The sequence below is a fragment of the Triturus cristatus genome, chromosome 10, assembly GCF_964204655.1.
Source record: "Triturus cristatus chromosome 10, aTriCri1.1, whole genome shotgun sequence".
Classification (NCBI taxonomy): Eukaryota; Metazoa; Chordata; class Amphibia; order Caudata; family Salamandridae; genus Triturus; species Triturus cristatus.
In genome coordinates this window covers 567,024,893-567,049,103 of record NC_140593.1, presented here as the reverse complement: position 1 = coordinate 567,049,103, position 24,211 = coordinate 567,024,893, and positions in this window count along the sequence as shown.

Below are 24,211 nucleotides of genomic sequence, written 5' to 3'. Positions count from 1 at the left end.
GCTTTGTGCCATTCGAATGGTGTATTCTTGTGTTGTTTTGGTTTGTCCTGGTTGTGTACGTGGGTTTTTAGCGTGTGTACGGTGTGTACATGGGTCATTTTGTTGTACAGTGCTGTCCTTGTGTGTGGCTTGGTACGACTCGTACATGCGGTTGTGATGTTGGGGCCTGGGGTGTGCTCCGTACTTAGAATGTTGTGGTGGGGGTACGCTCCATGCATACGCGGGTGGGGGTACGACTCTAATGTACACGGGTGTAGATACACGGGGGTACGACACGTACAGGGGTGTACATACACGGGGGTACGACACGTACATGGGTGTACATACACGGGGGGTACGACACGTACACGGGTGTACATACACGGGGAGTACGACACGTACAGGGGTGTACATACACGGGGGTACGACACATACACGAGTGTACATACACGGGGGGTACGACACGTACAGGGGTGTACATACAGGGGGGGGTAGGACACGTACACGGGTGTACATACACGGGGGGTATGACACGTACACGGGTGTACATACAGGGGGGGGTAGGACACGTACACGGGTGTACATACACGGGGGGTACGACACGTACACGGGTGTACATACACGGGGGTAGGATACGTACACGGGTGTACATACACAGGGGGTACGACACGTACACGGGTGTACATACACGGGGGTAGGACACGTACACGGGTGTACGTACACGGGGGGTACGACACGTACAGGGGTGTACATACAGGGGGGGGTAGGACACGTACACGGGTGTACATACACGGGGTACGACACGTACACGGGTGTACATACAGGGGGGGTACGACACGTACACGAGTGTACATACACGGGGGTACGACACGTACACGTGTGTACATACAGGGGGGGGTAGGACACGTACACGGGTGTACATACACGGGGGTACGACACGTACACGGGTGTACATACACGGGGGTACGACACGTACAGGGGTGTACATACACGGGGGGTACGACACTTACAGGGGTGTACATACAGGGGGGGGTACGACACGTACACGGGTGTACATACACGGGGGTACGATACGTACAGGGGTGTACATACACGGGGGTACGACACGTACAGGGGTGTACATACAGGGGGGGGTACAACACGTACACGGGTGTACATACAGGGGGGGGTAGGACACGTACACGGGTGTACATACACGGGGGGTATGACACGTACAGGGGTGTACATACACGGGGGGTACGACACGTACAGGGGTGTACATACAGGGGGGTACGACACGTACAGGGGTGTACATACAGCGGGGGGTAGGACACGTACACGGATGTACATACACGGGGGGTACAACACATACACGGGTGTACATACACGGGGGGTACGACACGTACAGGGGTGTACATACACGGGGGTACGACACGTACAGGGGTGTACATACAGGGGAGGGGTACGACACGTACACGGGTGTACATACACGGGTGGGGGTACGACTTGAACGTACACGGGTGTACATACACGGGGGTATGTCACGTACACGGGTGTACATACACGGGTGGGGGTATGACACGTACAGGGGTGTACATACAGGGGGGGGTAGGACACGTACACGGGTGTACATACACGGGGGTACGACACATACACGGGTGTACATACAGGGGGGGTAGGACACGTACACGGGTGTACATACACGGGGGTACGACACATACACGGGTGTACATACACGGGGTAGGACACGTACACGGGTATACATACACGGGGGTACGACACGTACACGGGTGTACATACACGGGGGGTACGACACGTACACGGGTGTACGTACACGGGGGGGTACATACAGGGGGGGGTAGGACACGTACACGGGTGTACATACATGGGGGGTACGACACGTACACGGGTGTACATACAGAGGGGGGTACGACACGTACACGGGTGTACATACACGGGGGTACGACACGTACACGGGTGTACATACACGGGGGGTACGACACGTACAGGGGTGTATATACACAGGGGGTACGACACGTACAGGGGTGTACATACGGGGGGGGTACGTCACGTACACGGGTGTACATACACGGGGGGTACGACACGTACAGGGGTGTACATACAGGGGGGGGTACGACACGTACACGGGTGTACATACACGGGGGTACGACACGTACAGGGGTGTACATATGGGGGGGGTAGGACACGTACACGGGTGTACATACACAGGGGGTACGACACGTACACGGGTGTACATACTGGGGGGGGTACGACACGTACAGGGGTGTACATACAGGGGGGGGGTAGGACACGTACACGGGTGTACATACACGGGGGTACGACACATACACGGGTGTACATACACGGGGGTACGACACGTACAGGGGTGTACATACACGGGGGTACGACATGTACAGGGGTGTACATACAGGGGGGGTACGACACGTACACGGCTGTACATACACGGGTGGGGGTACGACTCGAACGTACACGGGTGTACATACACAGGGGGTACGTCACGTACACGGGTGTACATACACGGGTGGGGGTACGACACGTACAGGGGTGTACATACAGGGGGGGTGTACATACACGGGGGGTGTACATACACGGGGGATACGACTCGAACGTACGGGGGCTGGGGGGGGTGTTGGGCGCGTATGCGGGCACATGTCTCCATGTTTGCTATGGGTGTTCGGTGCGGACGGTGTTTTTTCCATACGGTTGTAACTTCTGACGCACGGGATGGATCGTGATTCCGCGGTCGGACTTCACTTTTCACATTTGTACGGTGATTCGTCCGAGGACGTGTCGGACACATTTTCCGACACGAGGACGTGTGGGGAATTATTCCCAATGCGATTCGTATGGTCTTTTTCCCATGCGAATCGTAATTGGCAGTTTGTACGGCACTTGTACGATTCGTACGGTAAAAAGACTGGATACGAGTCGTACGGGGAAATTTTTTGCCGGATCGTAATTGGCACCATGTCTTAAGTCACAACTTGATTACTAGCATGACATGCTTGTGCACACATCTAGGCAGCTTGGATTCTGGCATGTGGATGGTGCAGTACCAATTCGGTGATATGCATGCTTGCATTGTAGTAGTGTTTACGTACCAGAGAAGTGTTGATTCTATCCTAGCAGTGATGTTTACATAGTTAGAGGGGAAATATGGATTCTTGCATGACAGAGGTATTCATCATTTGTGGTAATATGGATTCTGGCATGACAAAATAAAACAGCAAGATTGCTGATGAAAATCCCGAGGTTCCAGTCGGCCTCACAGGCTTTGGTGAGGCTTCACTGGCTCCCTGTTCATCGAAGGATTCTCTTTAAAGCGCTCGGCATCACCTATAAAGCACGTCAGAGACAAAGTCCAGCTTTCTTTAGAGAAAAACTAAGAAGGTATGTTCCCAACAGGACCCTTAGGTCCAGCACAACCAAGAATCTGGTGAGGCCTCCCTATAAGCTGTCCTCATGGGGAGGTAGGAGCATTTTGGTTTGTATAGATCAAAACTGGAACCGGTTTTGGAAATAAAATCTGCCTCATCTCTCTAGAGTTTCCGCAAGCTTTTCACTAATTCCTAACTCCTTTCTCTATGATTCCTTACTTCTTAGCGCTGAGACACCTCTGCGTATTTGTTCGTGCTTTACAGAATTCGAATCAAATCAAAAAATCGGAATGATTTATAGATGCGGCAAAGTGGCTTGTGGCCTGACAGTTGTCTTTCTAACCTCCAGCATTTGTTGTTTTTAGCATGGCAATTTCTTTTTTCCATACATGGTCAATGTAGAAATTGCAATGGCAAGTTTGGCATTTCATAGAGGAGTAATATGGACACAAGCATGTATGACAGTGCCTGTGACCAGGTAGATACAACTAATGTGCAAAGAGGAGTGTGTATAGTAAACTGCACCAGCCCAAACCCCTCTAAAAGGCAGCTCTCGGGTATATCATCTTACAATGAGCAGCAATGGCCTTTTTGAGCATCAGTGATCACATCTAACAAGCTGCAATTCTGAACAGTGTTCTGGGGAATTCCACTGTTATGAAGGGAGGACACAGGATTACATTTCCAATATTTATTGAGCTGATCTGAAATGGAACAGGCGAGAGCCAGGCAACGGCTTCCAGTACAAGACACCGGTGCCAACTGGCTCCTGGACTGGAACTCCGTGATCTGTAGTCCGATATTTTTTTCCTGTAATCCGATATTTCTTTCTTCTTTTTTTTCCGTTTCCTTTTGGGTAAAAATTTCTTAGCTGCCTCAACGCGTTGGTAATCCCATCCTCGTCGCCAATTGTTATGAAGGTAGGACACAGGATTACATTCCAATATTTATTGAGCTGATCTGAAAGGGAACAGGCGAGAGCCAGGCAACGGCTTCCAGTACACCGGTGACAACTGGCTCCTGGACTGGAACTCCGTGATCTGTAGTCCGATATTTTTTTCCTGTAATCCGACATTTCGTTCTTCTTTTTTTTTCCGTTTCCTTTTGGGCAAACATTTCTTAGCTGCCTCCACGCGTTGGTAATCCCATCCTCGTCGCCAATTGTTATGAAGGGAGGACACAGGATTACCTTCCAATATTTATTGAGCTGATCTGAAAGGGAACAGGCGAGAGCCAGGCAACATGGTTTCCAGTCCAAGACACCAGTGACAACTGACTCCTGGACTGGAACTCCGTGAAAGAATACAACAAGCATTCCACGCCACGCTCTAGCCAACATTAAATATAAACAAGCAATACATAACATCCACCTTACCCACATGCACATACCTACTAGATGGTTTGGTCCTCATTATTTTTGTGGCAATATTTCGGTAGTTGCTTCTGAAGTCGATATATTGATATACAACTGAGCCCCAGTAAATTTAAGCAGCACCCCTACTCGAAAGGCATACAATTCATTTTCTCAGCAGTACAACATTTGTACTAGATACTTCAATGGCACATGTGATGGACATTAGATCCTGAAGCAGAATTTAAAATAAATTACATCTCTATTTACATGGAATTATGAATGAGCAACGACTCTGTGGGACTAGCTATTGGGACAGGCACTGCCTCTCCAGTGGCACACCGCTTTCCTGCTTTGCTTACCAGCCTGTATTTTCATAACTGGTACACAAATTTCTCATGGGCGCATATTTAATTTTATACATTAGAGAAATATTGCTCCTGGGTACCGTGACAGACTTTGAAGTATTTTATTTCATTAGTTGACTTTCAGAACTGCCTAAACATCCTAAGGCCGTTGAGCAAATATATTTGAGAAATTATACGGTAAAATGCACCGTTGGAAAAACGTTTTGTAACAGTGGCGGCAGATTCCGCACCAAGCTACTAAGAGCCGGGCAGGCTCTCTTGCTTGGCTCACTGGCATGGTTCAAGGTGAACATATGTTTTTGGTGTATTTTGGTGCCAAACTAGCTGCGCTTTCTGGTTCTTGAGTTTGCCAGGGAGTGTAAGACATGAGGTTACAAAGCCAATAATGAATGTGGCTTTGCCTGTTACTGCCTGTAGCTGTAACTCAGCATTGTTACTACAGGGGTGTTGCAAGATTTCTAATAATTATAAAGTATTTACAGTTCATACTTGGGGGAACTCCGAGCATCCAGGAATCTGGGGTTATCTGGGAACCTATTTCCAATAATTTCACTCTTTGAAGTTACCTGGTTTCTCTAACCTTTGCATTCAGACCTGTCTTCTCTTCCCTCTAAAATTCCCCAATCCCTACCTTTACCCACTCTTCACATCCACGTTAGTTCCCTTGATTAGCTCTATGAATGTTCCAACCCTGCTCTAAGCATGCTCCATCCCTGCGTTTTCATTTCTCTCCATACCAACTGCCTGATTTAGAGTTTGGCTGGCGAGTACTCCATCGTAAATGAGACAGATTTCCCATCTGCCTTATTACTAGGGATGTGTGAAACTCGTATAAATTGCTTTCGCCTAATTACAAAGAATTGTGACAAAATTAGACATAATTACGCAAATGCAAATCCATCTTTTTGCTCTATATTTTTGTTCGAGTCGAGATGCATCCTTGTGTCAATTTTGGGCGAGGGGATGCATTTAAAGAAGGGCACCATGAACAACAGCCTCTTGCAGTCTAGTTTTCCTCTGTTTGTGGTACATTTTTACCGTGGGTTTCCAGAAATTGCAGCATTTGCCGTAAATTGTTATCACCAACAGAGCATAATTACATTAGGAGGCGTAGTGGTGTAATTTTAGGACTTTCAAGTAACAAGCATAATGCAAAATTCCTGAAATAAATCAAAATATGCTAGTGCAATTAAACGTTTGCCCAAGCCTACTTGTTAGAAGTGCCACAGGATATAAGGACATAGTAAAAAGACAAACAGGATATACGTCATGCTTGAGATGGAATAACATGTCCATCAAACTCTAATTTACATGACCCCAAGTGCCCAGAGGAACAACAGGCTCCTGCTGAGCTAGCTCTTCCAAGTGTCAGTGGCTACATGTTCGCTCCTGCATGGCTGCTTCCGCGTGGATGCCACTTCTGCTTTAAGCATAGGAAGACTCCTCATGTCGACACAACCCACACCCAAGGAGGCCCACACACAGACCTGGAATTACTAACACAACTTAACACAGAAAGTAAACCACCCAGAGAACCAAGCCCATTCAAAGACCCCTTAAAGAGATGCCCATGTCATGGAGATCTCTCCCAAGAGAGGTCCCTGCATACCCAAATATAGCTGACACACTCACATAGATTCACCACTATACATTCACAATGCCCAGGTACACACACACATAGCTCCCTAATCTCACAGGTATTGTAGAATAAATGGATTTCACCTTAAAGTATGAGCATTACAGAAAATCTGTCACAAACTTGTGCAAAATAACGCTTAGTAACGGGAATATCAAATTGACGTAGGTCAGTGGAATATATACTGCAACCAGTCATTAAAGTCTTAACTTATGGTGCAGGAAAATATTGGTAAAATGGTAATAAATGTGTATCCTACCTCCTCCACTGGAGGTTGCCTGAGGTAATTCAAGTTAACTGTGTAGAGGAGCAGAAACTTTTTTTCCCTTTAGTAATTAGATACTTGCCAGATGAATTAATGGATCTGTTCATATTACATGTGCAGTCACCTTAAAGAAGTTCATAAATTGCTCCAAGACCTGTCTTACCTTTATGATTTTTTTTAACCATAACAAACATATACACCACCATTTAAAGATTAAGAGCCTGATTAAGAGTTTGGCAGTCCATCGGACCACCGAACCCATAGCTGAGGTGAGGTGGCAGTCGGGGACCGCCGCACCAGCATTCGGCTTGCCGGCGACCGAGTTTGGCTGTGCAGTAGGTGGGCGGCCACCGCCCCACACCGCTAAACTCGTAATCAGGCTCTTAGGCTTTTTAAGAATGTCAACTTGGGTGTTCTAAGAAACCGCATAATTTATCTCAGTTGTACAAATTAGAAGTATAATGCTGTCTACATAGTGATGGCTTGAACGCAAAGAGTGGTGCAATATCATAGAATCAGCAAAATGGAGTATTCATGGGTCATGTATGCATAAATGCTCCCCCTACTGGAACAGAAAATCAGTTATGTATGTTAGTATATAATGAACTAAAAGAGAAAGGACACAGGTGTTCGGACAAAATATTTAAAGAAAATATCGAGATGCAAAAATATTGAGTTTTTAATATCATAATACACAAATATCATGATGCAGGAATATTGTTGACAAGAACATCGATTTTTTTAAGGTAGGTGATATCAATGTCAAAAATATCTATGTTGTTAATATCGTTTACAAAAATATCTATGTTGTTAACATCAATGTTATAAAATATTTACATTGTTAATATCATTTACAAAAATATTGGTGTTAATTATATCGATTTTTAATTATTTTTATGTATTTTAGTATATGCTTTCATTGCATATGTTTTAAATTGTTTGAATAATTATTACTAATGTATTTTAATATAGTTTGGATATTTTTAGTTGTTGTTTAATTTGATTTAATTGTTTATTGTCATCTTTTGTGCCGTAGCAGGTTGTGGGTTTTGTAGGGGTATAGGGTGGGTAGGAATTTAATTATAATTAATTAATTTTGATTTGAAATAATTATTACATATTTAATTGATAATTAATTATGAAAATTGTGTAATTAATTTATTTTTTCAATTAACTTTTAGGTGCGGGTTGTGTGGTGTACAAGGGTATATGGTGGGAAGTAATTTAACTATAATTAATTATTACATTGTTCAATATTATTAATTCATTTCATTTTCATTTCATAAGGCTTTATTCGAACATAAAATAAGTTCATAAAAGCACAATTAAAAAGACAACATGATTAAAGACAACAGAGGTAGAAAAATCGACAGTGTAACATTGTTTAAAATAGTTAAAAGAGCATACTTTTCCTGACATTAATGGATTTAAGAAGAAAAGTAGCCGTATAAAAACACACATCTGGATGATACAAATTAAAAAGTAAACACATACAGTCACGTAATGATTTGACCCCGAATTTGACAAACAAGGGTTTTAAATATGCTATCCGATGATATTTATACAGCTGACAAAGCAGAAGAAAGTGCACAGTGCTTTGGGGGGTAGAGTTGTCACATGGACATGGACCAGCTGGGGGTAGGTTCAAAGACGGGAAGGCAACCAGGTTGTGGGCTACTCCCATTCTAAACCTGGTCAATACATACCGGTGTGCCTTCCAGGTAACTTGAGATAAATAAGGTTGATAACCCACAACTTCATTCACAATAGGCTTAAGATGAAAGCTTAAGGCTAATATGGTGTCGTTTGGTAGAAGCCTGCTGTAGAAAACACTGCTTAAGATCAGATTTGGACAACATATCTGTCCCATGGTGATCCATAGTAATGTTAATGTTATAGATCTCCCGAAATCTATCGGTTACATACTTTAACCATGGGATTTTGGTGTAGTGGTCCAAAGTAAGACAATCAGAGATAATAGCTCTACACAGAGAGGTCTCTTCTTTGGTCCATATGGAGCGCCATAGGGTCAATGGTCTAAGTAAAATCAAATCGGAAAGGTAGTCAATGCCTAGTTCATTATGCACTAAGGCGTTTGAGACAGAGGTTGGTAGGCACAAAAGTTTCTTCAAAAAATCATTTTCCTCTACCTGGAGAGATCCTGCCGGGGCATAGCCCCATATACCAGCTTCGTATAAGGCAATTGAAACACACCATGATTGGAATATTTTCAGCATGTCATTTACCCGCCTATTTCCCAATTTGGTTGCCATGGTAAAGATTCCATACGCGCTCCTGGCCATTTTAGACCGTACATTCTTATGCTCATTTACCCAAGAATTTTTGTTTGAAAAAGTAACCCCCAAATACGAAAAGTTATCCACAGCCTGGACCTTTTGGCCCTCTATATAAAAGGAGGGCTGTTTCTTTCCTTGCCTGCGACCATATTCCATTACATAAGTTTTAGATTTGTTTAAAACTAACTTTCTGCTTTTAATAGATTGCATAAAACCATCCAGCAACTGTTGGAGACCGTATGGTGTACGTGAGATTAAAACCGCGTCATCCGCGTAAAGTAGCACAGGGACATATTCATTGTTAATTTTGGGAGCATCCACTGACAAGGATTTCAGAAAGGAATCCATCTCATTAATAAAGAGTATAAAAAGCAGTGGGGCTAGCACACATCCCTGGCGTATTCCACGACCGATCTTAAACATGGGAGTGCATTCGCCTTGTGATCCATAACGGACACATGCTCTCAGTTTGGTATATAGGCGTGCTAAAAAGAAGACAATACCATCCGGGGCCCCCATTTCTAACAACTTTGCCCAAAGAATGCCGTGATCCACCAGATCAAAGACACTACTTAGATCTGCAAAGCAGAGGTAAATCGTGCCAGTCTTGGCCAAAGTATATTTGCTAATGAGCAGCTCTAAATTTAAGCACTGCTCAATCGTGCCACGACCTTTCCTAAAACCAAACTGACTCTCGGCTAAAATACCGTTTTCCTCCGCCCATTCCTCCAATCTCACTAAGAGCACTCGGCTCATGACTTTTACGGAGGAATCCAGCAGGGAAATTGGTCGGTAGTTCTTGGCTTCCCCACGATTACCTTTCTTAAAAATTAGAACTAAAATAGATTCTTCCCAAGTCGGGGGCATTTCATTACTAACAGCTGAATTAAAAATATTGGTAAGCAAAGGCCCCCATATTTCTGGGACCAACTTGTATACATCAATTGGTACCCCATCTGGGCCTTGAGCTTTACCCCCTTTGCTGTCCCGTATGCTATCTAGAACTTCTGGTACCGTAAAATTTAATAAAAGATGCGGCCATCTATTCTCCAAAACATGAGAAGCACCATCTGACTGAAAAATTTTAGAGAAATGCGAGACCCATTCTGCCTGCATAACGTTCGAGGTTAGTTCCGGAATTTTGTCATCTTTAAGGAATGGAGAATTGACAGTTTTCCAGAACAGGGAACAATTATTCAGTTCAGCTGCCTTAGTCAGGTTGTCCCATGCCTCCTGCTGGAGTTCTAATTTCCTGCGTTTGAGGGTTTCTTTATATCTGGCTCTTAAGTCTACGACCAGACCCCTATCTCTAGGTTTGGTTGATAGGGCAGATTTCAATTCCCTCAGGGCCAGGGTACAAGTTGAGTTGAACCAACCCTGCGGTCGATCCTCCTTGTGCTTACATGTACTTGTAAGTTTGGAGTTGATGGCCGCATTAATATTGATAAAATGCTCTATAGAGCCAAGGGAACCAGAGTTATCTTCTATGATCGCGATAATATCTTCTAGGCAACTGTGGATGATAAAATCAGACGTAATGTCGGCCTTGTCCCCCTTCCATCTAATTCTTGTACCATTGGGGCGTTCGGCCTCAATACTAGTGATAGTACGGCCCAGAGTACTGGCATCATCCTTATCCCATAACATAACCTTTACTACCAGGCAGTCATGGTCACTAAGTTGGATGTCTATTACTTTAGGGGCCGTAATCCAAGCCTCAAGACCCGGGGAGATACAAATAAAATCTATTATTGAATTCGTTCCCCGACCTGTAAAGGTAGGACAAATCTCCCCCTTTGAATTTTTCTCATTGGCCATAATACACATATTATATGTAGCAAGAAGGTTGTTTAGGGCGTCTCCGTAATGATTATGTTGAAAATGAAGAATCCCATCCTTGTGGTCGTCCACCAACCCGCAGACATTAACCTCTGAGAAAGGACAGGTAGTAATATTAAAATCCCCGGCCAAAAACAAATCAAAGGCTTCATTAGATTCCTTAAAGAAGTCTACCAGTGCCCTTAAAAGATCCTTAACCGGCTGATCCCTGGAATCATTAAAAATATTGTTGTAAAAATTAATTAAAAGAATGTTCCTACCTCGACTTATGTGCAGCCATAAAAGCTGGGAGTGAGCCCCAACCTGAACATATTTAATAACCGACAAAGGGGCTTTAACTGAAATCAAAACGAGTAGACACCCTTTGGCTCTTTCAGATACTGAGGCGGTAGCGGGTAACTGATATGAATTAAAACCACAATAGCCTTTAAAGTCGGTGCACCAAGTTTCCTGTAGACGGATAACATCAAAAAGATCTAAGAATTCCGTCCACCCCAGACTATCTGATTTTGATCTAATTCCCGCGATATTCCAACTAACAATATAACATCCGGAGGAGCCGTGGATACCTGATCCCAAATAATACAATAACCGCCCTGTTGGGGAGCAACAATGATAGGGGTCTCCTTGGATAACTCAGGGTGGCCTACTAGATCTCCTTCTTTACCCTTAGTCATACAAATTATACTTGACCCAGGAATTGCCTCTTCCACCCCAGGCAAACATACAGTTGGGCCTATATCCAATAGGACTTGATTCCCCTGGGTTACCGGTGGTACCACACCCACCTCTATTTCAAAATCCAAACAGACTTCAGTGACGTCCATCTTATCCATTAATATGGGCTCTTCTATTAATCCTAAAATAACACTGTCCTCCTGTCAATCATTTTGGTCCAACCCACTCAAGCATTGAAAACGGTTAGCAGTATCTATCTGAAAACTGTTTACCAAGCTAGACACCCCTTCCCTCCTTATTTTCCCTCCCCCTCGGTGCGTTGAAAAGTGTTCTATATGCTGACTATAGAAAAAACCAAGGGGGCGGAGTGTAATCCCCTGGTCAATACTAGGGCGGGACGTAGCTCTAATCAAAGCTGTCGTGGCAAGGTGGGGAGAACTAAAATTTATAATAACACAATCCCCAGGAATGTTTTTAGGGGACACTCCAATCCAGTTAGTTCTAGTAGTAGCCAAAATCTGATCCGCCATAGCCACCGGAAAACCACATTCGCGGTTAAGCCATGCCACAGTTTTGTTCTTAAGGGAATCATGTGGTTCCACAGAGTGGTAGGGCCTGTCCTCTCTGATGGGTGGTACATTAGTCAGGACTGCCACATATGGTGCGCAATCAGGGGGCAGATTTGGTTGCGAAAGGCTTCGATTATTGAGAATCCCCCTTCCAGATGTCTTTGTCATACTTCCCGGGGCATGTATATCTACGTTTGGGGTGATACCAATAGGACAAGCAGGTATAGCTGGGATAACACTAAGTTCACTCCCAGAAACAGATCGTGTTACATTGCCAACACAACCTTGTCGTTCAGTAGCAGGAATAATCCTACTCTTTGACTGTGTGGGAGTATTAGTGCCCGCGCATAGCTGGCCCCTACTAGATTGCTTATTAGGGGGTTGCATGCTTTTACAGGTCAAGCCTATATTCCCGTTTGCCACAACGGGCAATTGAGGGCTATTGTTAGAGTTTAGACCGGATTGCACCATTTCGCCTAATCTGCTCACTTCCCTAGATATAGCCTCGAGTTTATCTAAAAGAGGTATGATAATATTATTTAACTTACTGTCAATCATACCAATTAGCAGCTCGAGCTGGTCAGGAGCTAATGTCAAATGGGTAGAATGAACCTCATTATTAGAACAGATATGCTCAGAGGGGCCTGTGTTAGAAACAGAAACAATGTTCTTTTTTCTTTTGCGGTCCCCTTTTTTTAGAAAAAAACGGTCTGTTAAGATGTGACCCTGATCTTAACACCCTATGTATATTAGGAACCACGGGGGTCACAACAACGATATCGTTGGAAGACCTAAGAGTATCAGATACCCCAGCGACATCAGCTTCTAGCGGGGAGACCTGAGTTGGCTCAATAACACATGTACCCTCCCTTACTGGAGAGACTATAGGGGCCGAGACTTGGATATCATCAAAAGGGTGGATCTCAGCAGGAACTGATTGGCTCGTTATCTCAAGTCTGTCGTTACTAGCTAGACCCAGAGATAATCTGCGTTCCTTGTTGATCTTGTCTACAACTTTGACCAAGTAATTGTCAAGTGTAGATACAGTGGGGCGAGGGGTCCCAGTTGACTTGGACATGTTGCCTGAGAATACAATAGATAAAATATATGACAAACAAAAACAGCCAATTGAAATTAAAATAGCACTTACAATGAAATGATTTCGATTATTTAAACATTACACATGACACATGCGCTAAAAACAAAAGTAGACCACAGCACAACCCTTATTTAAAACACAAATTAGTAAGGATTGTATATCAACACAAGTCTGTGATTCACCAATATTCCTGGGACGATAGGGTACGAAGTGCACAATGTTGTGCAACGAACTTAAATCCACAACTTGCAGCAGCAACACTAATAGTCCCAACAAATGTAAATGTCACAGTACCTTGCGATAGTGGTCTTATCGAAAAATATTAAGGGGGTGGCCCGGCCCGGCCTCCTCTGGCCCCTGACGGCCACAGACGGCCCGCCCTCTGCCCGGGCTCGGCCCGGCGCCGCCCGCCCGCGTCCCGCGACGCGGAGGGAGCCTGCCCTTTTGAAGCGCCTCCGGGCGCGCTGATAGGCGGAAGGCGGAAGTGGTCAGAGTGTGCAATGCCTCACGGGAGCTGTAGTCTCCCCCTGCTGCGGCCGGTGTTGGAGTGAGGCGGCAGGGAGATCAACAGCGTTAGCACCCCGTCTCTGAGGCACTACTCCGCACCCAGGAACTGCCCGCAATGTCCGCTGTGCTGCCAGGTAAGAGTCCTTCCCCCGCTCCACCGAGGGAGCCTGCCCTTTTGAAGCGCCTCCGGCCGCGCTGATAGGCGGAAGGCGGAAGTGGCCAGAGCGTGCAATGCCTCACGGGAGCTGCAGTCTCCCCCCGCTGCGGCCGGTGTTGGAGCGAGGCGGCAGGGAGACCAACAGCGTCAGCACCCCGTCTCCGAGGCACTACCCCACACCCAGGAACCGCCCGCAATTGATAATTAATTATGAAAATTGTGTAATTAATTTATTTTTTTAATTAACTTTTAGGTGCGGGTTGTGTGGTGTACAAGGGTATATGGTGGGAAGTAATTTAACTATAATTAATTATTGCATTGTTCAATATTATTAATTATTTTAATTGTGTAATTAATCTATTTTTTAAGCTATGTTTTAGGTGTGGGTTGTGAGGTTTGTTGGTGTACACGGTGGAAAGTAAATTCATTTAAATTAATTAATAAGTAATTCAATGTTTATTTGTTTAATTGATAATTATGTAAATTATGTAACACATTTATTTTTTAAGTTATATGTTAGGAGCAGGTTGTGGGCTTTATAGGGGTTCAGGGTGGGAAGTAAATTAATTTTAATTAAATAATAATTAATTTAAATTATTGTTAATTATTATCCGCCTCTTCCTCTCTGAGCTTTTCTGCAAGACATTCCAACCGCAGCGGTGGAGGCACTGATACACACAGGTATCCGAGTTAGCAGTAAATGTGGAGGGACTGGAAAACTAGTGGGAAAATGGGGTATAATTTCTATTAAATCAGAGGGGTCTAGCGAAATTTAATGTAGGGATTGTCAGGAACATGCTAATACAAAAGACACAGCCACAAAGAGTAACAGCATTGTAATTCCCAAATTACACTTCTAAAGCTAATACAGCCCAAAAGGTGTCACAACAGGCTCAAATGTACTCCAGTCTATCCTTGGAGTAAATCAAGCTCGAGGGATGGCGTAACCTAAAATGTCCTAGGAATTCCATCCAAAATGAGGCTATGCAAGGACTGTTCCACTACATGTGTCTGCCATCCCTCACTACCTCGCATACCCTCCAACAGTTGGGCTTGCAGCAGGATATATTTTTTGAGGCGCAGTGGGACATCTATATCAATATATGAGAACTTTAAAGTGAGCCTCTCGGCCTTGAATGCTGTGAACGTTTCCACGGAGGCCCGTCCAAACAGGAAGCCATTGCCTAATCTGTCTTTCCACTTACGTCTATGCTGCGTGCTTGTCTTTCCACTGCGTGCTTGTCTTTCCACTTACGTCTATGCTGCGTGCTTGTCTTTCCACTGCGTGCCTGTCTTTCCACTTACGTCTGTGCTGCGTGCCATTGAGGGGTCGTGAATCCAAACGTAAGTCATAAAGCTGTGATATTACACCTTCCGATACCGTGGCTTGCCTCACAGAGCTTTCAACAGGTGTGAGGCCTTGACTCGCAGCCTCTCCCCATCCCGGTTGTAATTACGAGTGACGCAATAACGTGTAACAAAATCTCTCAATCACCGGGACCCCGAACTCACTCTTGCAGTCCTGAAATGGCTTAATATTCCCGCCATTCTGAAACTTTTCTGAAGTCCGTGCTCTTCTTTTAAGTTTTTTTTGTATTTTATTGAATGAAGACCGCTCTGTCAGATGAGTCTAAAGTTTTTATTAAAGCACTTTCTGCTCCTAGGATCTGCATACACAGCAGCACCACAAGAAGCAAACCGAACTGTGAAACATAAATGCCTCGCAGGGTGGGGTTTGCACTCACATAAATGTGCACCAGTCCTCCAGCACTATGCGTTATTTAAGATGCAGTTCAGTTTACTCATATTCTAATAATTGTTGCACTCAAAGTGCTCAGTCACAACCGTTTTTACTTGACATGTATTTGATTTTTTACCATTTCTCAGAGAAGAATAGTTCTTCAATTCGGGAGCGCTTGCTGTTTAAGTATTACAAAGCCTGACGCATGCCATCAGCACAGGCAACTGACACCACGCGTTATAATAGATCCAGTTCAATTAACTAATATATATATATTTTTATTATTTTTAAGTCAAGTGCTTGCCAACATGAAGGATATGTTGACATTTTTTTTGTCAAACACGCAACTCTAAGCAGCATTTGTTTAAAAAGCAAAAAGCAGTGTTCCCGATGTCTCCTAGTACATTGCATCTCTTTATTTCTGACCCAGACCACTGCGCTGTGTGTGGCGGTGTCGTGCAGCAAAAAACGACGTTGGAAAGCCACACTCTAAGCAAGGTGAACTCTCCGTTGCCATGGAGTTGATGCTACTATACTGTGGCCTGAAATAAGGACGTTTGTGATAGCCTGAGGCTCCACCGTCGGCCATAAAAGAGTTTCTTATCTCTTTAAATAAGGCGGGAAAACCACAAGTAGGGCAGACGTCACATTTTTGGCAGTTGTCTCTATAACGCACGCTTACCTCTAAATAGCACCCTTTGATACAAAATATTTGCGTTCTTCTGAGAAATTCTTGTAAAGTGTAAGTTCTGTCATTTTTTGAAGTGCTGCTGACGTGCTCGTATTACCACTGAATGAAAAGTAGGCCTGATGCGAAGTGGCGTAAAGTTATTAATAAAGTCCTGCCAGGGACTGTCGGTGCTGTCATTTTAAAATGATGACTGTCTTGCAGGGAAACTGCGGTACTGTCAGTCTTGTTGGGTAGAGCGGCTACTGTCGGTTACTATGGCAGCACATCCGCTGAGAAGGGGTGAGGCTGGCCAATAAATATAGAACAGCATTCGTGGACACAAGGTAGCACCGTCTCATCAAAAGTATAAAATTCCTAATGACAAGTGGTCATATTTGAATCATTAAAATATGCAATCCCCGATGGGATGTACAATATATCCGGGACGACGGGAGACCAGAACAGGTTTATGGCGGGTGATGCTCTGACACCAAAGTCTGATAGAGGAGCGCACTCCTCCCGCGCCCCGATCAGCTATTTTAGCTCGACCATAGTGTCTTTTTTTGCTTAAGTGTCCGTGAGTACGTAGACACGCAGTCCACACACCTTAGCGCGTGTGTAGGTACTAAAACATTTTTTTCATTGTTTTCACTTTCCATGTGGCACTACTCACTTTGCCACTCACCACTTTCACTGGTCCGGAAGAAAGCCCCCCTACATCCCCCTGCGGACTGAAACATGTAGACCCATCACATAGACAACTATAAGATAATTAATAATTTTTTTAGTTGCATCACGAATAACTTTTAATCATATCCTGAGCCGCCATTAATAAAATTAGAGAGGCAAGGATTCTCGGAGATATTTTTAATTCACATCACATCACACCTTTGCACCACACCAGCTCCGCTGTAATCAGGCGTTGTAGCACAACCGGGGGGCATTCGGCCACCTGGTTGGGACCCCAATGATGAAGCATGACACCAACCAGGCTGGTGTGTGAGGGGTCTTTTAACAAACTGTAGTGGGTTCGGGGTGACAGAGACGCAGTACCAGGCTCTTAGATCTTAGGAGGTCTTTATTGCACAGTTGTCTGGGCAGTCATGACATGTTTGCCAGGTAACGTTAGAGGTGGTGCTGTCCGAGATGTCTGGACGGCCTGCTCAGCTTTATCTCTTCTGTACGGGCGGTCTCCAGTATTGAGGGTCCGGTCAGGTATCTCCGTCCGTTATGCCCCAAAAGATAAAGGAAACCAGTAATTAGGAGGGTTGCCCAGCAACGAGGGAAGAAGGACCGGGAGTGACGGACACCGTGAAATAGGATACTCGAGACGTGCCTAGGTGCTCAGGGGGGGGGGTTTGGTTTACTGTAACAGGAGGGGGTGCCGACTATGCACAGGTGTTATCAGGGCTCGTGGTGTCACAGATCTTGGGATTTCCCCTTCCCCACCCAACCTGCGACTTTCCCCCGTACCTGCTCCAGCCACGCTCCTCCCCTGGGAACGTGGCAGGGCGCTGCGTGGAGACGTTGGCCTCCTGGCTTGCTGATCTTCGCTCCCGTAGCTGTCTCGTCGGGATTCGTTCGTACTCCTTCCGTCCACTCCTCTCGATCCGCCTTTTGCCTCCACTCCAGTTCGCTCTCCTCCGCTCTCCTCCGCTCCTGTTCTCGCTCTCCTTTTCTCCTCCACGCCAGTTCGCTCTGCCTCCGGGGAAACGCCGTCCGCCGTCTTCCGGGTCTCGCTCGTCTTTGAAGTCCCGCCGACTGAGACGTCATCCAGGGGGGGAGGAGTTTCGGTCCATGGGAACTCCGTCTTAAAGGCACGTTGTCCTATTTCTGGCTTCCAGTCCTGGGGATTGTAAGAAGCCCATTCGTCCAGTCGGGGCTGGTCCTCGGGTGCCTGTGTGGTAACACAAGGGGGTACAGAAGTGTCGTGTGACCAACAATGACTTGCAGGTGTACCAGTTTCTGACCTTTCTCCTGCCCCGTCACACAAACCTAGTGGGTTCCAAAACACTGCCTATTAGTGATTGTACCACACATACTTGGGTCCGTCCATCATTGTTTAACATGTACAATACTGTCCCATTAACGGCATGATGGAGCAGCCCCTCTGGTAAGAGCCAATGTTAATACATTGGTGATCTTGTGGAAACCTGAGACATAGTATAACCAAGTATCCTATTGGCTGTCTGTTACCATGATTCACTAGTCCCACCCCTGAAACAGGGGATATCCCACCACTGACCTCTTCCTACAATTTAGCGTTCCTGGGTATTGTGTTTCGATTACTAGCCCTGACACATGCGTGTGAGAAGTCAATCTGGAAAGGAAACCTAGCAAGCAGAACTCCATACATCAAAATACCCTTTGTTATAATAAACGCTTTGGTTAAGTCTGGCTCCCTGCTGGACCCAGCATCCACCTCCATTTTGGAGTGGGCCTGGTTGTTGTACACCCTGTACTATGTGAGCTGCTTAACAGCTCCCTGGCCTTGGGCTGGGTTTCACGGCGGTGGTAGTATACTATGGTGTCCCACTCCTTTAAAAGCCTTTTCTGGATCCCACCAACCAGAAAACTATTGTCCTATCTTGCTGCTTCCACTTTTCTCCAAGATCACAGAGAAGCAGCTTTCTAGCTTCATTGAGGCCCATGATCTGCTTCATAGGACCCAGTTAGGTTTTGGCCCTTCTTATAGTACTGAGTCAGATCTGATACTTGCCACAGAGTCAATCCGTAAAATGTTGGATGCAGGTGAATCTGCAGCATTACTGTTGTTATTACTATTTCATCCATTTCAATAGGGCGTTCATCCGGGATACAGTACTGAATCTACTCTGGTAGAGGTCTCTGATGCTATTAAACTGGCTGTGAACAATGGGAAAAAAGCTCCCTTATTGTTATTGGATCTTTCAGCACGTTTGACATGGTTTCACATCCTATCCTGATGCAATGCTTGCAAGATATTGGGATGGATGGGACCATGTTGGCTTGGTCAGGTTCCTCCTTATCGAGCAGATGTCAGTCTGTGTGGATGCCGACATTTTCATCTGACTCCAAACCTCTTAAGTTCAGGGTTGCCCAGTGCTCTGCCCTGAGTCTGACATTGTTTAATGTTTACAGGTCCCCCTTTGACAACCCAAGTGGAATCCTTTGGTGTACAGGTTATCTCTTATAATGATGACATGCAGATCCTCTTAAATTGGGAGGGGAACATCTCTAACGTCTAAAACAGGTTTGAAGCGTGGCTATCAGTGGTGTTTCAGTGGATGCGCTGGAGTAATCTCCAGAAAAACAGAAGTGATGGTTTTTGGATCCCCTCCCCTCCTGGGGGTAGAGAAGTCTGGCCTATCTGTGCTCCATCTCCAGTGACTCCAGCCACAGTGGTGAGGAATCTTGGAGTGAAGTTTGATAGCAACTTGTTCTTCAAGTCACAGGTTGAGAGTGTAGTTGGGACCTGTTTTGGCCTTCTTTGTTTTCTGAGCAAATTCCTGTTCCTGCTCCCAGCTCCTTGCCAGAAGATGGTAGTCCATGCCCCCATAACATCTCGGCTGGGCTATTCCAATGCACTATACTGGGGTCTCCCTCTGTACCAACTCAAGAGACTCCATTTGGTGCAGAATGCTGCAGCTCGACTCATTCTTAACATCCCAAGGAACATCTCTGTATAGGCCCATCTCAAGGAGTGGCACTGGTTGACTATTCAGGAGAGAGTGAAGTTCAAGGAACTTGTGTTAGCCCATAGAGCTTTCTATGGCCTAGGTCCCAACTGTATAACTGAGAGACTTCCTCACTATCATCCTTCTAGAACTTTACGTTCAGCTGATGCATTGTTGGCGGTGGCGCCAAAAACAAAGGGGAATAGATGTGAAGGCTCCTCCTATTCTGCATTGGCTGCGGCAGGCTGGAATGCCCTTCCCCTGCACCTTCATGCTACTACGGATGTTGGTTCTTTTAAATGCAGCTTTAAAACTTGGCTATTTAGTTGTGTCTATTATTTCTTGTTCTTCTTCGCGGGATCAGTGGTGAAAAAATCTGTAGCGCCGTGACACTTGATTTGATTTGATCTGGATCTCAGTGCTGTATTCAACACTGTGTCCCATAACATCCGGATTGAAAGACTTTGGAACTGCAGCATCGGACATGAAGCCCTGAGGTGGGTTGCTTCTTACCTGCACGAATGCAACTTTCAGGTGTCTCAAAAACCCTTTCAGTCAAAAGTGCTTCTTTTGCAGCCACGAATGCCACAGGGCGCTTCCTTGAGCCCAACCCTCTTTAATATTTATGTGCACCCCTTGGCGGAGGTCATCGAACGCTATGGGTTTACCATATTCTCATATGCAGATGACACTCAGCTCATCATTACACTTTCATAGAACTCCTCCTATATGACCTCCTTCATATGACTTTGCCTTGCAGAAGTCGCCGTGTGGATGGACTCGAACTGCCTCGAGCTAAATGCTGAAAAGACCCAGGTACTGACCTTAGGCAATCAACCCGACAGCTGGTCCACAGCTTGGTGGCCCAACAACCTGGGCCCATTACCTCTTCCTAAGCCTAAGGTCAAGAATGTGGGCATTTGGTTTGAAAATAAGCTTTCTTTTGACAACCAAATCACTGCACTTGCAGGAAAATGTTTCAGGCTGCTTAAGACTCTAAAAACAATCTATCCCTTCTTTGCAGAGTCAGCAAAAAAACAGTAGTTCAAGCCCTGATTATGTCTAGGCTTGACTACTGTGATGTTCTGTACCTCGGGGGGCACAGTCCTGTGTGAATAGACTAAAAAAAAGTGCAGAATACTGCAGCGTCCGTTTTGTTGAATCTTCCAAAGCGTGCCTCTATCAGGGCCACTCTCAAGAAGCTGCACTGGCTCCCGCTGAAGCAGAGAACCTCTTTTAAAGCCTAATGCTATTGCTATAAGGCATTTGCCAACAAAGGCCCGCTGTACCACCAATCCTTTATCAAACCCGACGTACCATCTAGGAATCTAAGATATGCAGTGAAGAGAGCCTGCATTGGTTGCAGCTACTTCAGCTCCTAAGGGCCCAAACTGTGGAACTCTCTTCCCCTCTTAGGGGCTGATTACAATGTCGTTTGGAAAGGCTTTCAGCTAGTCTGATTCGATTCGGAACCCGTCTTTCCGACCGATTCGGAAACCCTTCTGACCGACTGATTATGATAGTCAGAAACCATTGGTTCTTTCTGATACGGTTCCCAACGGCATTCAGAGTAACCAAGTAGTTCGGAGCCGACTCGTACAGGTCTACGGAGCGCGTTACCGACCGACGTATCACAATGCCTGATTTGAAAAGCCTTTACGAATTGGTTGTTCCGACACGAATCGGCTGTTGGAATCTAACTTTGGGTGCCCGTAGCAGACCCCCTTCACCCGGGGCCCTCTGAATGGGGCCTGTGGGGGTACCCATGGGACCCCTCTTTCCAACCATGCACAGTGTGGCAGGCACCATTGTGGTGCCTGCCACAGGGTGCATGATTTTCCCCACCCATCCCTTTTTTTCAATGGGAGCCTGTGTAGTCGGTCGGAACACAGGCTCCCACTGAAGTCAATGCGAGTCCGACCGAACGATGTTCGGAAGCATCACAATCAGTCGGTCGGACTCGCAGAACCAGATTCGGTCAGAAACTATTTCGAAACTGATTCGGTTGGTAGAGTTTCCGAACGACATTATATTCGGCCCCTTAGTCTGTCAGGCTCAGTCAGAACCTCTCTTTTCGGAAAAAAAATAAAACTTGGCTATTCAGATCTGGCTGACAAAGCAACTGCTGTGTTCTTGGCTTGCGGAAGTCTGGACCTTAGCACTGGGACACTTCATTTGAAGTAGCTACGCACTTTATAAACTCCGTTGTTATTATTATTAACTCCTCTTCTCCAAAAGGCCAGTAACCTAACGCCAGACTAACACTTGATCTCTAGAGCACCCTCTATCCCACTCCTGACTCACAGAGACTTTGACCCACCTTCCCTGCATCCAGGTCATGTCCTAGGAGTCTCGGCCTGTGTTAGCTGAAGGACTACACAAGATGAACTCTTAAGTAAAATGGTAAGGAATCACCTCACAGAATCTTGAGTCAAAGCAACTCACACACTACCCTCTCTTTGGACGTGAGCAGATTTGAAGCTCTCCACGTTTTCCTAACTCTCCTCTTATCGAGGTCCACAAACCAGATATTGGCAGTGATGGAGCAGGTAAAACAACATTTTGTATACCTCCTCTAAATTGCATGAAATTAATTACGTAATCATTCTAAATCTATCTTGCACTAACTGGTTTGCAGTGAAATTTACTAATCAACTTTTACACCTTGATAAACATGAGATACACGTGGGACTAAAATGCTAATTGCACAGCAGAATAATTAATTAATTAACTATGGTACGCAAACTAACTTTAGATTGTGGTGAAATAGAAAATTGCATGATTTATGTTGCTTTGTGATTGTTTGTGCTTTCAGGATTACAAAATGGTGAGTATTATCGCTTTAAATGTTGCTACAGCTAGGGAAATACTAATATATATTGGGATTAGAGTGGGTTTAAACATTAGAATCTCCATTTCTATATTTTAATTACTGATATGTCTGTTTTGCTTAAGTTGGCATTCAGGCCACAGTACCCAAGATGGAGTCTCTACAAAGATCGCCACCATGTGAGCGAGATGGTTTCTGAGCAGAATCGGATGGCTATGGAGATCTCCAAATGACCTCAGATCTGTGACACCGTGTTCCTTGTCAAGGATGAACGTGTTTGGCTGCCAACTGATGAGGCTATGAGAAACAGCGGAAGGGACAATTCAGAACCTGTGGAGAAATGTCTTCTCTCATTCTAAATGTACATTTGCAACTTTCGCCTGGGAGGAAAAGGAAATTATACAAATTACGCCTTCCTATGCCAAGTCTCGTGAAAAACCAGTTTACCCTGGAAAACTTTAGAAAACTCTCAGAAAAACCCAAACTGTCGAATCAGAACATTTCTCTAGCCCTAAATTGTTGCACGTGAGCATGAAGTAATAGGGAAAAGGGGTATATAAGATCTTCATCCGCAAAAGGGGGGTGGTCATCAGGCTGATTTTTCATGGCGTTGGGTCTGTATTGAGCTGGTGAAGATTTCCATGGTTTGCCATGGGTTTCTTTGATTTCTGGGAAGATTATTTCTTCTGTTGGTTCGATCTTTGCTGTGGGTCGGACAGCTTATCCCGGATATTGTACCAGAGAATGCGGATAGCTCCCTATTTTACTCAGAAAGTTTCCGACGCTTGCTAATTGGTAATTATTAAATGCGCTTTCCAAATCTATGCTATTTACCAAATGTCTGATTTCTCTTCGAAAATTAACTGAATTTATATTATGACCTGTAGTGCATAAATGCTAATGCAGAGAAAATTATGATTAGATAAACAAAAATTGAATTAATAAGAAATGAGTTTGTGGTTCTTTAATTGATTACCGAAATAATCAAATGTTTCCTAGGCTTTAATTGTGTTTTAGCTGGTTCTAATTCACTATCAACCAGTCCAACTAATTGGTCCATCGACCAAGTGGTGGAGTGCCTTGACGTTAAGGTCAGGATGCGGTAGGTACATATGTATGAAATATATATAATGTAAAGAAAATTAATCCTGATAGGTAACAAGGTACCCACATGTCCAGCGCCTTTTCTCCT